Source organism: Malaya genurostris, chromosome 3, assembly GCF_030247185.1.
Source record: "Malaya genurostris strain Urasoe2022 chromosome 3, Malgen_1.1, whole genome shotgun sequence".
Taxonomy (NCBI): domain Eukaryota; kingdom Metazoa; phylum Arthropoda; class Insecta; order Diptera; family Culicidae; genus Malaya; species Malaya genurostris.
In genome coordinates, this window is record NC_080572.1 from 290862544 (window position 1) to 290878340 (window position 15797).

At 35.0% G+C, this 15797-nt stretch overlaps 1 protein-coding gene across 1 annotated transcript in view; it reads right to left on the minus strand.

Moving 5' to 3' along the window:
- Positions 1 to 15797, minus strand: part of LOC131435017 (uncharacterized) — a 425332-nt gene that overhangs the window by 274104 nt on the left and 135431 nt on the right. The window lies entirely within an intron of this gene.

Here is a 15797-nt window from a genome sequence, read left to right on the forward strand (position 1 = left end):
TTGTTACTTTTTCATCACCGAAAATAGTTGTGTTATCATTTGGAGAGCAATGTGAAAATCTTCATCAATCTGTATCACCCTTGGGTGGATAAATTTACCACTTTTACCCGTGAGAATGCGACGGAATTGCCACAGAATAGCGAAATAATGAGCGTCAGAATCACAGTTGCCAGTTTGCAGATTTGCATATAAATTTGTGAATTTTCTTTTGTAAGCAGACTCTGCAATTTTGCAGACTTTTTTTTACAGGTTTTTGAAACTTTTATATACAATTGTCCAATTTACAGACTTTTAAAATTGCGTCGGGCTTCTTGTTTACTTTTTCTCGCCATACTTATAAAATCTAACAGATGCATTGGAGGATTTCTTAAATTTTTTGACCCGGGTTGGCGGTTCAATGCATAGGACGCTGGTCTTATGAGCCAGTTGTCGTATGTTCGAACCCCGACCTGGAAGGATTCTTAGTGTCAGTAGGATCCATAGTACTAGCCATGCAATGATTCTGTACACTGAGAATCGGTTGCGAAGTCTGTTGAAAAAGAAAGGCCAAATTCCACAAAAGGAATGTAATGTCAAGACTGTGCTTTATTGGAGAATTTCTAGTATGCAGACGTGAAAATTTTACCTGTCCAGGAGTTGAACAGTTATTTTAACCCCTTCGCTGTCTGTTATACTGAAGTTTACAACGTGGGAAACGTGTTATTTTCCTTTGGTTCACCTTTCCAAAATGAGCCAAAATTGCTTAACATAATCATGTCTACTCTATACCATTGGAAATATGTTTAACAATTTACGATAGTATGCGAATCGTAAATAACGACAAAAATTTTTTTTCTAAAACTTTTGGTCCTGGTTCATATTTTAACTATGAAACCTAGGTTCGGAATCCAGTTCCAGAGTTCAGGTTTAGAATCTAGGTTCCAGATTTCATTCCCAGTACCCAGGTTCAGATTTTAGATGCAGAATTCAGGTTCATAATTCACGTCCAAAATTCATTTCCAGAATTCCAGTACTGGTCGAAAATCATATCTAAAATCCAGTTCTATTATTCAGATCCAGAACCCCGAATACTGGTCCAGATTCCAAGTTAAAAATCCAAGTCCAGAAATCAGATGCAGAATCCAGGTTCTGAATTAAAGTTTAGAAATCGAGTCCAGTTCCTAATTCAGAATCAAGGTCCAATTCCAGAACAGATTTAGAATACATGTCCAGAGTTCAGGTACAGAATCTAGTTGTAGAATTCTGGTCTAGAAATCAGGTACCGAAACCAGATCCAGATTTATTTTTTAGTCCAGAATCCAGAATTCTGGTCAAAAATCCATTTCCAGAATACAAAATCAAGATTCAGAATCCAGGATCAGAGTTCTACTCCGAAGTTTAGTTAAGAATATAGGCCCGGAAAGCAGGACCAAAGTGTACGTGTAGAATTCAGACCCAAAACTCAGATTCACAGTTAATGTTCAGAATTGAGATCCAGAATTCATTTCCAAAATTCAAGTGCAGAGTCTAATTTCATAATTCATGTCCGAAATCCAGTTCCAGAATAACAATAAGAATTTTTAATATAACTCGGAATAATAAATATCAACTATTTTTCAACAGATTTTCGATATCATTACACATACTGCTTGGATATATTTTTACGCAACGATTCGTGTAGATGAATCTATATATTTTAGATAATTGGTGATTCAAACTTCAATATGTAACGAACCATGTCTAATTTTTCTCGTTTCCCAAAACATTTTATCAGGATTTCCCCGATTTTCATAAGATTTCTGCTCTTCAATGAGTACGTTCCTCTTCCGCAACATCACCATCACCGCCCACGGAAGACCGCTCCAGTCGATGACCAGCATGCGGACCACCCACCGGGCCTTCGTAGGACAAGTAGTCGCTGGGGGCTAGGTTATTGAGAATATGGTGGGTGAGGAAACAGAACGAAGACCAATCCGTTCAATTTGGCCATTATTTTCATTGACTTGTGGCACGGAGCATTGTCTTGGTTAAAAATAGTTTTTTCGATGTCGCATTACAAGCGCATCAATAATTCAATGTAATAATCACTTTAGATGGTGCTTTCTTTTTCAATATAGTCAATGTTTATTATACCTCGAGTATCTGAAAACTGACGCGATAATTGTTCCAGCTACCTGTTACATTTTCGGACGATTTTCTCCGTATGAATGCTAGTATGACTCCGGAGAAAAATGGTGGATCCAAGTTTCGTTCACTGTTTCATACAAACGGAAGAAATCCTTATTTATTGCGATTTAACAGTGCCAAACAGCGATTGGAAAAAAACGATTGGATAAAAAACCTTTTATATGACCAGATTTTCGCGTAAGACCATAAAAGTGCTTCCAGTTAATGTCCTAACCATTTCAGCATATTTAATTTTACGAACTTCAATTTTGCGTTCATTTATCGCGATTATCAAAACTTGCTTGACTTTTACTGATGATTGCATCATTTGGTCCCGTATCACACAAATCTTTATTTTCAATGGATTCGAGTGCGGGTAACACCTCTCAAACCGTTGCTTTATCAGCATACAGAACTCGTTATTTCCATTTTTTCGATTTGATTCTTTTGAAAAATGAGGTAAGTTTGACATTTGGGTCAGTCTGGTGACTTTTTGAGCAATGTGTTATGCACTTTTATGCGCCGTTCGCTTCGCACGAGACATATTTTGATCGAAAATCGGCAGGATGACATGCGCGAATTCAGCACCTTCCATCATCAGCCCCAACGACGGGTCTTAACGGTCAGAGTAACTAAATTTCTTAACGGTCAGAGTAACTAAATTTCTCAAAGAATTAATTTCGAAAATTCGCACACACAAATAAGTTTATACGGAACAAGACAAGGCCACTGCCCTAATACTCAAAACAAATATTGGCAGTGATTTTGAATCTATTTGTTGAGTCCTATGTCAACAGTTTGAATAACCCCACAGTAGTTTCATGGCGTATTTAATACTTAAATGTGAAATTTCGTTTTAAAACAAAATACCGAAAACGCTTCAAACTTTGAATTTACACGTTTCATGCAAATTAATAATGAAACAAAATATTATTTAAAATCAAAAAACTATCAACCTGGGCTTAACATGTTTCACCGGCCCTGACATCAAATAAATTTCAGAATATTATAAAGAAGGAAATACGATTGACTTATATGTTCCACTTTCATAATTCTTGCAATAGTTTTGCGCAATGTAGCTGATTTATACCAAAATGACGATAAATCACAAAAAATCATTAGTTATAACACTTATTTTTATCTATGCATTCACAATAAAAATGAAAGTGCATTTTTTTTTAATTCTGAAAAAGATTTAAAGTCGTAAAAAAAATCTTATATATTATTACTATGGAATTTTGATGATGATCTCAAAACAGGATTTGAAACTTTCTTGAATTTTAAACCATTTCGAAATAGATTTAACGCTTTATATGTTGGACCTTATGAAGAACTTTTTTGTTTATTTAACAGTATATTTTTACTAAAACAAACTGCCTTAGCTCTAAGATGCCAAGAGTATTTCTTTACGGTACTTAAAGACTGTCTCAGAAAGTATGGACGCAACCAAAAACCGCTGTCATTTCGCGTTGGTTCAGAATCTGTCAATTTTCATGGCTGCGTCCTGTTGTTTACACTCTTCTCTAACCACTTGTGCAGTTGTTTATTCGTTTTCATTAGTTTGTTTCGAAATGCGTGGACTTTCAGCAGAACAACGTCGAAAAATTGTGTACAAATGGTGCACAGAACGCGGACTGTCACTGAGAAAGATAGCAAAAATGAAAGGAGTAAATGAAAAAGCCGTGCGAAATGCAATCAAGAAGTACGGTGAGGATAACACCTTTGAGAATAAACCGAAAACGGATCGAGAAAAAGGTCCTGCTAACCCTCAGTTGGATAAACGTATACTGAAGGCGTTCGAGCAAAAGAAGGAGGTTTCAGTTCGGGATGTGGCCTAAAAAGTGGGCACTTCGAAGTCAAATGTTCTTCGTGCTAAAGAACGTTTGAATCTCCGAACCTATAAGAAGCTGAAACAACCAAAACGTAGTCCGAAACAAGAAGCATCGATCAGACCGAGGGTACGAAAGCTGTACAATACGATTCTTACTGGAAATTTGAACTGCATAATCATGGACGACGAAACTTACGTGAAACTCGATTACAAATCTTTGCCGGGACCACAATATCATACGGTGCGAGAATGGCAAGTGTTAAACCAGTCCGAGACATCTATTGAAGTCGAAAAATTAGGTAAGAAAGCTATGGTCTGGCAAGCAATTTGCAGCTGCGGCAAGATTTCGAAACCCTTCATCACCACTGCTTCAATGAACAGCGAAATATACATCAAGCAATGTTTACAAAAACGACTTCTACCCATGATTCGAAGCCACAAGGATCCTTATGTCTTCTGGTCAGATCTTGCTTCTTGCCACTCGAAATCAACTCAAGAAGGTGCGCCAGCTAGTCTACAATGGCTAAGTAGCAAATGTTGAGAATAATATTCTGTTTTTGTAGTCTAATATTACCAGTATATCGAATAAAATTTGAATATCTAACACTTGTGAATTATTTACAGCGAAATCAAAGTGCGTTGCTTGAACCATGTTTTATTCAACTCACTGTTATCATCGATGCCATATTGGAAAATATTCTTGAAAAGTTATTCAGATTTGAAGCTTCTCAGAAAAACTCAGTTCGATCGTTTTCGAAGCAGTAAGAATCACGAGAACAGAGCAATCCATGACTTTTCTTACTGAGCAAAACACATCTACCATTGCATGGTAGACAAAATCACATAAAACATCATGTTGAAGCACAATTTACTCAATGTCTGGACATACTGATTAAATTTTACAATGCTTGTGGTCGGCACTGATACTGTTTCAACCACAGATTGATTGCAAAGCTCTCCTCTTCAAGCTTTGTTTCGATTCATAAAGTTTTTGACTCATTTCGCTCCAAATCATATTCTGAGCAGGCAGTACTCTTTTGGCTTTCAAACAAACTTTCTGGGCTTCCGGAACGGCTCCAGTAGTCATCTCATGCACGAAAACCTTTAGTTAGAGTGAGATTTGCTGTCTCTGTTCGATAGGTTCAATATATCCGAACTACTGATAACTCAAGTTGACGAAATTGTTTAACGTGGCTAAATCAACTATCGCCAAAACAATAAAAGAGCCAAACAGACGAAGCTTGATTGAGTGCTATAGGATGATAAAACCTACATCATGACACAATAGAAAGAGTCCAGGGAGGACAGGAATATTTATACTATTACTTTATGCTGTAAAAGGTTAAACAATTTTTTTCGTGTCATTTATATGCAGGAGTACCTGCAAATGGTTTCCGGGGGAAAGATTCCTCAAACAACACAATTGTTCCGTTTTGTTTCGGTCGAACTTAGCATCTTGCCATTACATTGGCCACGTCAAAGTTTCACTCAAAAGAATAGCAGCACAGCTGTCAGTAAAAAACAGTTTCTGATTCGCTATCAAGAAAATTTGAGTGAATTTATTTTCCTATTCTGTATGAATTTAAAATCATATTATAACATCATGACGGTTCACCGTGTCCATTAGCACGTTGTTATTTTTGAACCTTTATTACTTCCGAGAACAATGTCTAGTTCCTCAATCGACGTTCCGTAGAGCCGACCTTCAACCTACTAGCGGTTTTTTCTTCTTCATATGATACCTACCACCTTCAGCGACCATAAATGATACCGGTTCCAACTGGGGGCTCCATCAATTTTTAATAGCTGTCTCATTTGTCGGCCAAAGAGCAACCGATGTTCGTTGTTCGTGTTTGCTGACATGCAGTTCACCTGGTTCCCAGTGGGAAGGGTTTTGTCTAATTTGTGCCAGACAACCTGGCGTGATTGCGGCCAGTTTGTTAAGGGAATTTTTCCTTTTTCGGAACGTTCGTAAAAACTTGCTTTCCGAACAAGATAGATAGATAGAAGTTGAAAAATGTTCTGTTCGAATGAAATGTTTCTTTCGCAAAATTCAACTTCAATAAAGTTATTTACCTTCACAACTTTCAGAACACAGGAATTGCCTGTACCGGGCATTTATCCGGCAACACACAAGGATTTTTTTTCCTCAAGTTAAGTGCACTTGTTAGAAACCGATGTATTTATGCACTTTGTCCTGTCAGTTGTGGTAAACGTTTTTTTTTTCGTAGTGCCTTGGAACTCGCATCGAACGTGCGGTCGGAAGAAATTCCTTTCAAGTACGGAACCCTCAATCTTTACTCCTGAAACGATAAAGTCCTTTAATTCAAAACCATTATTTCGAACTGACATTGAACAACCAAGGCAGAAATGGTTTTATGAAAATTCCATGAACACACTCCCATACAAGGACCGGCACTTCAAGTGGCCTTCTACCGACCGAACCCTGGCAATCGAAGGAATCCCATCAGTAGCACAGAGTGAGAGAGAGAAGTGTATTCTCATTTCCGGTGCCGCAAAGAAAGCAAACGGTCGACGGAGCCTCGGTTGGTCTTCGTACGGGGAGCGGGAGGTGGTTGGTCGGCAAAAAGACAAATCCTTCTCTTCTATGGCATTGGCAGAAAGGGCGAAAGCTTTATCAAGTATAATCCTTGAATATGGTTGCGTGTCTGCTGTCCATTAGCCAGAACCAGCTGTGAATTCAATTGCATCTATCGTGCGGAATGGTTGGACGAACAAGGATTTTTCGCTTAAAAAAACGCAACCTGGTAAATCCTACCCCCCAAGGTGAGATATGGTGTGCATGTAGATGAAACGAGATTCTGATTTAGTATTTATTCATTTATTTATTCATTTGGAGCAGGAAAAGCCCGATGGAGCTGAAATGTCACAATTTCTCACTCCAGCAGGCATAAAACCTCCTCATCGTTTATATCAACAGTCAATGATTAATTAAAACAATTGTTTCAACTATTCAACCATTGGTGCAAGGATGTCTGTCTCATTACTTGAGGCTCTGGGACACAGATAAATTGATCAAAGTCTGAGCGCAACTTCCGATGCCAAACGCAAGCTTTCGATGTCAAAGATCAAGAAACCATGCGACTAAAGGGATTTTACTACGCAATCAAAAGTTAAATAAAATGGCTCTGATGTTTAAGACTTTTTACGTTATTTCTTCGTAAAAAATCAAATGAGGATTGTATACCTAGCTCCAGGATCGAAACGCTACCGAACAAACTTCACCGTCAGGCTTCAGATTTTCGGAATTGAGAGCCGAAAGCAAAATATTTTCAACAAATAACATACTGCAGGTTGTAGATGTAGTCGAGTGATGCATGAAATCTTCTTTGTTTTTTTTTTGTGCCGTACAAATTTTATTATTTTGAAAAATGTGTTTTTCAGTTTTTACGCGTTAATATCACCCCGGTGACACGATTGTCATTTGCATACAATTGGTTTGAAGCCGAAATTTTCGGTTCTTTGGTTCTAGTTCGCTGTCAAATGCTGTGTTTAAGCAGTGTTCACATCTTTTTTCAGACGGTTGCACCAACATCGGGAAACGATTTCGAAGGAATATAATCAAACTATAATTTTTTTCTTATTCAAAAAGAATTCAAATTACTGGTTTCATAGAAAATACAAGACTAGAGTTATACTTATATTGGGGTTTAACGAGATTAACTTTTGACACCAGGTTGGTTTGATTGTAATAACTTTTGTATGCAGTCTAATACGGAACGCACACGATATGCTTTAAGTTTTTTTCCTCTTGCTTGAATTGTCAGTGAAAGTGTGGTAAAACTGAGTTTCCATTGTATTGCTGAAAGTGACAGTTCAAATAATTTTTAAATTGAAATGTGTTATTACTTGCACATTTTTGAAGCATGAGTCAAAAGATGGCGTTTCCAGCCACAGGTAAATATAAACAAACCATTTCGGCTAGCAAAGCGAGATGGAAAAATGGTTGATCGCCATTCAAACATTTACGAAATCCAGAGTCGGGTCTCAATGCTTCAAATAGTTCACATTTTTTGTAAAGTACACAGAAAAAAATAATGAATGTTGCAGGTGACAGAATTCTTCAAACGATACAATTCACAACTACTTGATTTCTAAAATGGCGCAATATTACACTCGCACAGAATTTTACATGTTCCGAGTGTTATTTGGATTCGACTACCAAGTGCCGCTGTATGGATTTATATATATATATCAATTATTCAATGACCAGATATCAGCTCTGCGGTCCAGTCGAGTAACCGATGTGCTTGTGATCTAATGTTTCTCGGTTCGAGTCGCGCTGCTGCTATCGATCTTTTGTTATTTTTTTCATTCGAATTAATGACATGTAATTTTCAAATCACACGATTTTACATGTTCTTGAATAGAAATTTGTATGAAATACGACGCTCCATTTATGTGCATCTTATAAGATGTAAAATCACAAGATTTTTTCGAACTGTGTATTGTTTGAAATTAAAATCTCAATAAAATTAAAATTTTAAAGGTTTCGTGAAGAAGAAAAAATAGAAGATTTGATTCAATGTGCGAACAATTTTTTAAACATCATCGAGCGGAATGTTCGCTAGTGAACTTTTCACAACTGATTCTGAGATATGTGAGATCAGTTTCAGTGAAAATCGCGTTTGCAAAAAATCAGTAGTGAACTTTTCTTTAGTGAGTTTTTTGATCGATAATTTTTCTTGTCTGAAAGTCACTTGTACTTTAAAAGTATGATTTTTTTCCAACACTGATCGTAACTATTTCACTAATGTTTCAGCTATTGAATCTCTTGAACCGTTTTGAGCAACAATAATACAATTCATCTTAGCTTCACTTACCATATCATCTATCTCTGTTCAATCCATTGAAGCCAAGAGAAGGATGGAAATAAATGTGTTCGTTTCAGGTTTTTGCAATACTATAACAGTAGTATTGCACAATTATTGAACTATTTTTTCTGTGGTATTGCTTCTTAATGCCGAAGAGAAGATACTTTATCAGATTCCATCACAATTCGTTGATTGAAAGTCGAGTAAAACCCAAAATAATACACTAATTAGATGACTACTATTCATATGTAATAAAACTGGATTGATTGAAATACAAAAATACAAACGAAGCACATCAGGAACTTTATTGGAATGACTGATGATTTGAGACAAAATTTACTTCTATTTATACGCACAGCAAAAAAATATGAAATTCACAGGTGACGAAAATCCACATATGACACAATTAATAAGGACGTAATCCGTGAAACGACTGAATTCTACAAGAATGATTCAAATATACGTCAAACATACCTAGCCTCTAAAGCAAACGTGTAAATTTACATATTTTAGCACCTAAAAATATGTCAGAAGGCATTAAATATGAGTTAGATTTACTGTAATATTGAGTCATTTTTGACGCTCATATATGTCGTTCTCAGAAGACATAAATTTACACGATTATTTCTTGGTGTGCGATATAAGTTCAACTAAACACTTTTTTTTACAACATATACTACACTCTTAGAAAAAATGAAATTTACGCTTGACGTAAATTCTAATATGCCGTAATTTTTTCGGTGATGACACAATATTACATCTACTAACATGTAAACATAAATTTTGCGTTTGTATCGATGTGAGTTTCAGCTAAAACAACTGTGAAGTTAATGATATGACTTATCTTTAAATGCTTTGTATTGTGAATGTAAGTAAATCGCGGCGCTCCTTTTATGTGCATCTATAAAGATGTAACATTTTTTAAGTGTGTAGATAATAACATAATATAACCGAACGGTTGCCGATAAAAATTCTTCGACTTTTGATTACTCTGCTCCGTATTGAAAATTTTATGATTTTCAGTATAAGACCGAGCTTCTATAACTATATCATCGCATCAAAATGGTATGAACGTTGCTTAACATATGGTTGACAACAACGCCACCAAAAAAAAATACGTTGGCTTCAGGAACCAGCTTCCATAGCAGGGGGGTGGTTTATATACCTTGGTGATTTATTTAGAGATATTTAAGGAGCCAGGTTCTTTGCAAGCGTATGAGTAATGCCAACAATGTGTGCGTAAAAACAACTTCCGGCGCTTCTTTTCCTGATTTTACTCAATAAATCTTACACATGGTTGAAAAATAAACCAATCAGTTCATTCGGCTTAAAATTGCAATTCGTGAAAAGCGAAAATCTTAGTCTAAAACTGTTCCGTTTTCCTTAAAACTGCTTGAGAAAAAATAACACATTTAATATAGCAACAAACACATTCCTATATAGATTTCATCTTGCAGAAATTATTGCGATATAAAGATTTACGTACCTTCTATTAGCAATCCCGCAAAACAAGAACCTTTATTCTACACGCGAAAGGCAATGGATTAGGAAGGTTGTCGTAAAACTGTTTTGCCTTTCTCATATAGAAAGGTTATGCAATCACTGTGAAAACCGACTTTTGAACCGAGGCCCGGAAGGCCGAGTGTCATATACCATTCGACTCAGTTCGTCGAGTACGCAAAATGTCTGTGTGTGTGTTTGTGTGTATGTGTATGTGCGTATGTGTGTGGTCGTCAAATGGTGAGATAACTAAGTCCTCACAAGTCCCTATCTCATGCCTCCCCGAGCGTCTATGATGACATTTGGTCAATAGAACGGCGTCGACTGGGTGCTATCGCCTTCTGCGTTAGTAGCAGAATGAGAGGGTGCGAAATGGCTTGTAGGTTGAAGCCCATCCTAAAGTGCAGTGTTTATCATAGTATATTACAACATATAATTGTGTTGTTTATTACATCATGTATTATTATTATTTTTATTATTATTATTAATATTATTATTATTATTATGATTATTATTATTATTATTATTATGATTATTATTATTATTATTATTATTATTATTATTATTATTATTATTATTATTATTATTATTATTATTATTATTAGAAGAGCGTAACTTACACTGCGACATTACCTGTTATATTGTATCATAGCATATTATTTCATATATTATCGTCTTACACTATTTTATGTTATTAAATACTAGATTGTATGGTATTATACTGCATTGCATTATATCATATTATATTGTATTATATTATATTATATTTTTTTATATTATGTTATATTATATTTCTATTATGTTATGTTATATTGTATCGCATTATGTTGTATTATATTATATTATATTGTAGGGTTTATTATGAGTAGTACTACGTACCTCTGCGCAAAATATAAATTTGTTTTCCTTATAAGTTATCATTTTTAAAGTAACTTTCAACTAAATATCAAGGTCGTCACAAGGTGAGCTTGGTCCTCACTGGTTCCTATTTCATGCTTACACGTGTGTCTGTGGTGACAAAAGGTCGATGGAATGCGTTGATGGCAGAATGAGAGGATGAGAAATGACATATAAATTCAAGTAATATAATATCATAGCATATCGCAACATATCATTTTATTTATTCTATTATTTATTATATAATTCATTGTACTATATTATATTGTTTTTTGTTGTTATTTTCATTATTATATTGATTGTTATTATTATTAATTTGTCATCAATAATAATAACATATATTATTTTTATAGATGTGGATATTATTATTGTTATTAGAAGAGAAATATTCTACTTCCTGCAGTATTGCGAAGATAGAAGAGCATAACTGACTCTCTAAATTGACTGTTATTTTATATCATGCTTTATAATATATTATATTATATTGTATGACATTGTATTATATTATTTTGTAATCTATTATATCATTTTATGTTATATTAATTTCATTACACTATGTTTCATTGTATTTATCAATATAAAACATTTTGCACGGGGGCGTAAAGGGGAGGGAGCATCAGGGCATCGGACGAATTGATGACTGGACGAGGGATTGTGGATAGCCAGCCCAAGTCACTTGAAGGAAACTTGTTTCCTTCTGAAGGTTTGAAATGAGTCTGACGCGCCCTTCTCAAACAAACCATCAGGCGGGTTCAAGCATGTATAGCGATATGCTTCATCCATGCACTGGATATTATGGTTGGAAGAGCATCTTTTATTCCCGCGGAATACGAGTAAGTGACTCTACTTACGTATCCGCCCAACCCTTTTTGTTCGCTTTTCGGTAACAGCTATAGTAAGAAGGTGAATGGATGAGTCATATCGGGGCTACTGTAAGTCTACCCGCATCCACTGGCAAGTCCTTGAACTGATGGTGGCTTCACTTCACATCACTTCACATCACATCACATGTGTATGTGCGTATGTGTGTATGTAACGTTTTTGCCCTAACTTTATGGGGTAAAATGTGCAAAAAAATGAAAATGAAACTTTTCTCATAGATGGCGCGACCGATTTTCACAAACTTAGATTTAAATGAAAGGTCCTGTGGTCCCATGCGTAATTCCTGAATTTCATCAGGCTCCGACTTCCGGATCCGGAAATATAGGGTAAAGTGTGTTAAAAATTTTATACCATCACTGAAAAGAGCGAAAAACCGTAAAAAGTTTTCTAAATGGACCTCAAATCTTTTCCAATTGATAGTTTTTATCAGTAGACGGTCAAACAAATCTATTTCGATTATTCTTTTAAGAATCGAAGCAAAATAATTTTGAAGAATACCACAGTATTATATATGATATTTTGATTGATATGAGAAAGGCATCATTACACCACTAGGTGGATTAAAACAGGTTTTTTTTTTTTATTTTTAACAGAAAATATTTAGTTTCGTTAATTTTGTGTAGCGCAATCTAATACAAATCCATTGAAGCAGTGTTGCTAACTTTTTTATTAGGGAATTGAAATCTACATTCATAAAATGTAAGCAATTCATTTGATAATAAATTATTGTGAAAAAAGATTGTTTGAAACTCAATCGTGCAAATCCACTTTGATAAACTCGGTGCACTGCATATATGAATACACAGATCTATGGCATACGTACCAAATAAAATGTACGTAATCCACAAATTACTAACACAAGTTAACTTGGTTTACTCTTGATCTTTAATATCTAATACCCGTTTTTGAAAGGTGATTGTCAGGCCTTTTAAATGACATATGTCAATCCATCGTTTAAACTATCTAGATGAGAGTTTTCATTGAGTAAAACTGGAAACGATGCAACTTTGACTATCAAGTATTCTTCGATTTGAGTAATTTTTAGAGTATAATTATTGATGAACAAATTGATGCATAATTTGTAGAAATCGGACGAAAATTGTGGAAGTTACCATATGATTTCGTAAATGGAAAATGTGGCCTAGCATCCATTTCTTAAACTATTCATGTAACCAAATATAGAGCTTTCTGCTCCCTTGTGGCAAATCATTGACGCTAAGAGTCTATGCCGCTGGGAGATTTCGTGAGAAAAACAAATATCATACGTTATTCGGCTAAAGTACGATTTACATGTTATATCAGGTGACCGTTACTGGCAAGGAATGGCAGTGGAAAGGAGCTGTTTGTAATATTTATTAACACACCGAATACCAAGGGGGTAAAAAAAGTCGAAACACTAACTTTGACTGACAATATCTCTGCCAGAACTTAAAATTATCACGCATTCTCAATGAAAGAATCCAATCCAACAATCTCATATTCGCTTGTTTCACTGTCCCATTCGTAAATAATCGCATCCAAAACAAATGAAGAGAGCGAAGTATTTTCGTCTCTCAATCAAACAAAAGAGAGAATAATTGTCAACGTTATTCGTTCCTCTGTGACAAGACGAAATCAAACTAACGTCTGCCGGGAGAATCAGTAGAATTTCAATTCTTATTCTTTCACCGATATATTGAAAATCTGTGACGTTTGGCTACGAAGAGTGTTTAAAATGTGATAAATCGAGATAATTACACCCCAGTCGCTATTTGAACTTCACTGAATGGTCAAATGAAAGAAAGAACACAATTTTGAAACTACTTCCCCGCTTCTGTCGTTCACTGAACACGGATCTCGTTCCCATAATTTGCAATCTTAGATGAGAGTGCGATTTATTCCTCGTCATTTTCGTCTATTTTGAGTCAATGAAAATGAATTTTATTAGCTCTGATCTCTGCTATTATTCGATTGATTTCAAAAGTTTTCAGACAGATAAATTCCTTTGGAATAAAACCTATTGAGGTACAATGAGTGAAAATATGAGTTATTATAAAAAAGTTCCAACCAAAGTCTTTTTTTAAAATTGGAATGCTCACTTTGACTGGCCATATCTCAGCCTTTGAAGATTAGATTTGAGTATATTACCATCATTAGAAAGATAAATCTCCATATAAATCTTTTATGAAATAAATAACGTGAAGTATTTTTCAATTGCGCATAGCAAATGGAAGTTCTGATGAAATAATGTAAGTTAAAATACAACCATAAATAGTGAAAAACTGTTATATTTGTTGCATTTTGTTTAAATTCTAAGCAATGACATGTGTGTTTTATACTCCAATAGATTGCATATGATTTCAACTACATATTTTGAAAGAAGCAGGTTCAAATTTACAAATTTACTTAAAAACCTCACAAAAATTGATATTTTTGCCGAACTTTTCTCAAAATTGAAGTATTCGGCAGTTCGCGGGGAATGCTAAGTCAAAGGCTAAGCATGTATATACATCAATCGATTGAATTTGATACTAGCTTTAATTAACAGATAGAAATAATTTACTAAACTACTTTACTAAAACCTTTTTTAATCCACCTAGTGGTATAATGATGTCTTTCTCATATTACTTATATTTTCAAAAACATCACTAGAAGATTCTGTCAAGTTTCATTTTTGAAACTTGAATAAAATTAAAAACTTTCTTCGGTATGAACTACCATCACCTTTCTAATTTGTAAACGATTATATCAAGTTAATAAAGATTTAAATGTGGCAATCCTGCACGCTATACAAAATTGAATATAGCACGCTGGACCTTAGGCGGGTGCGTTTTCTTCTTCTTCCTTACCAGCACATACCGGTTTTGCATCGTCATTTTGTATAACAGTTTGAACGTTTTGATACTCAATGCCCAATAATTTCGGAACCGAAAGTCGGATCTGAATGAAATTGCACAGTGTCTTTAAAGACACTGAGAGCTTCAATTTGAATCATGATTTGTGAAAATCGGTTCAACCGTTGCTGAGAAATCGAAGTGAGTTCCATTTTTGAAGCTTTTCTTTACTATTACCGGTGTGTTCGGAAGCGGAAAACGGGCACTAGTAGTATATATTCACCAACTAACAAGGTCTATCAACTAGATGAATCTACCAGCAAATTTTATAAAAACGTGCACTTCGCTTCGCTTTTGAAAAAATCCTAATAAAATTGAAAATTTTTGCTAATCTCACTGTGATACTGGGACCGAAAGTCGGTTCTGGATCAAGATTTTCGGGAACTTTTTAAATATTTTCAAGACCTTTCATTTGCATCTTAGTTTGTAAAAATCTGTTGAGAATTTTCCGAGAAAATTGAATGCGCATTTTCTCATAGATTTGCACATATTACCTTGTAATTTCGGAACCGGAAGTCGGATCGGGATAGAATTCAATAGCAGTCTATGAGAGCATAAGATCTTTCATTTAAATCTGAGTTTGTGAAAATCGGTTCAGCCATCTCTGAGAAAAAATCGAGTGACATTATTTGTCACATACACACATACATACATACATGCACACATACAGACATTTGCTCAGTTCGTCCAGCTGAGTCGAATGGTATATGACATTCGTTCCCTCGGGCCTCGGTTCAAAAGTCTGTTTTCACAGTGATTGTATAGCTTTTCTATATGAGCAGGGCAAAATATTACAAAATTATAATTTTCACAGATTTTTTTTTAAATATTACT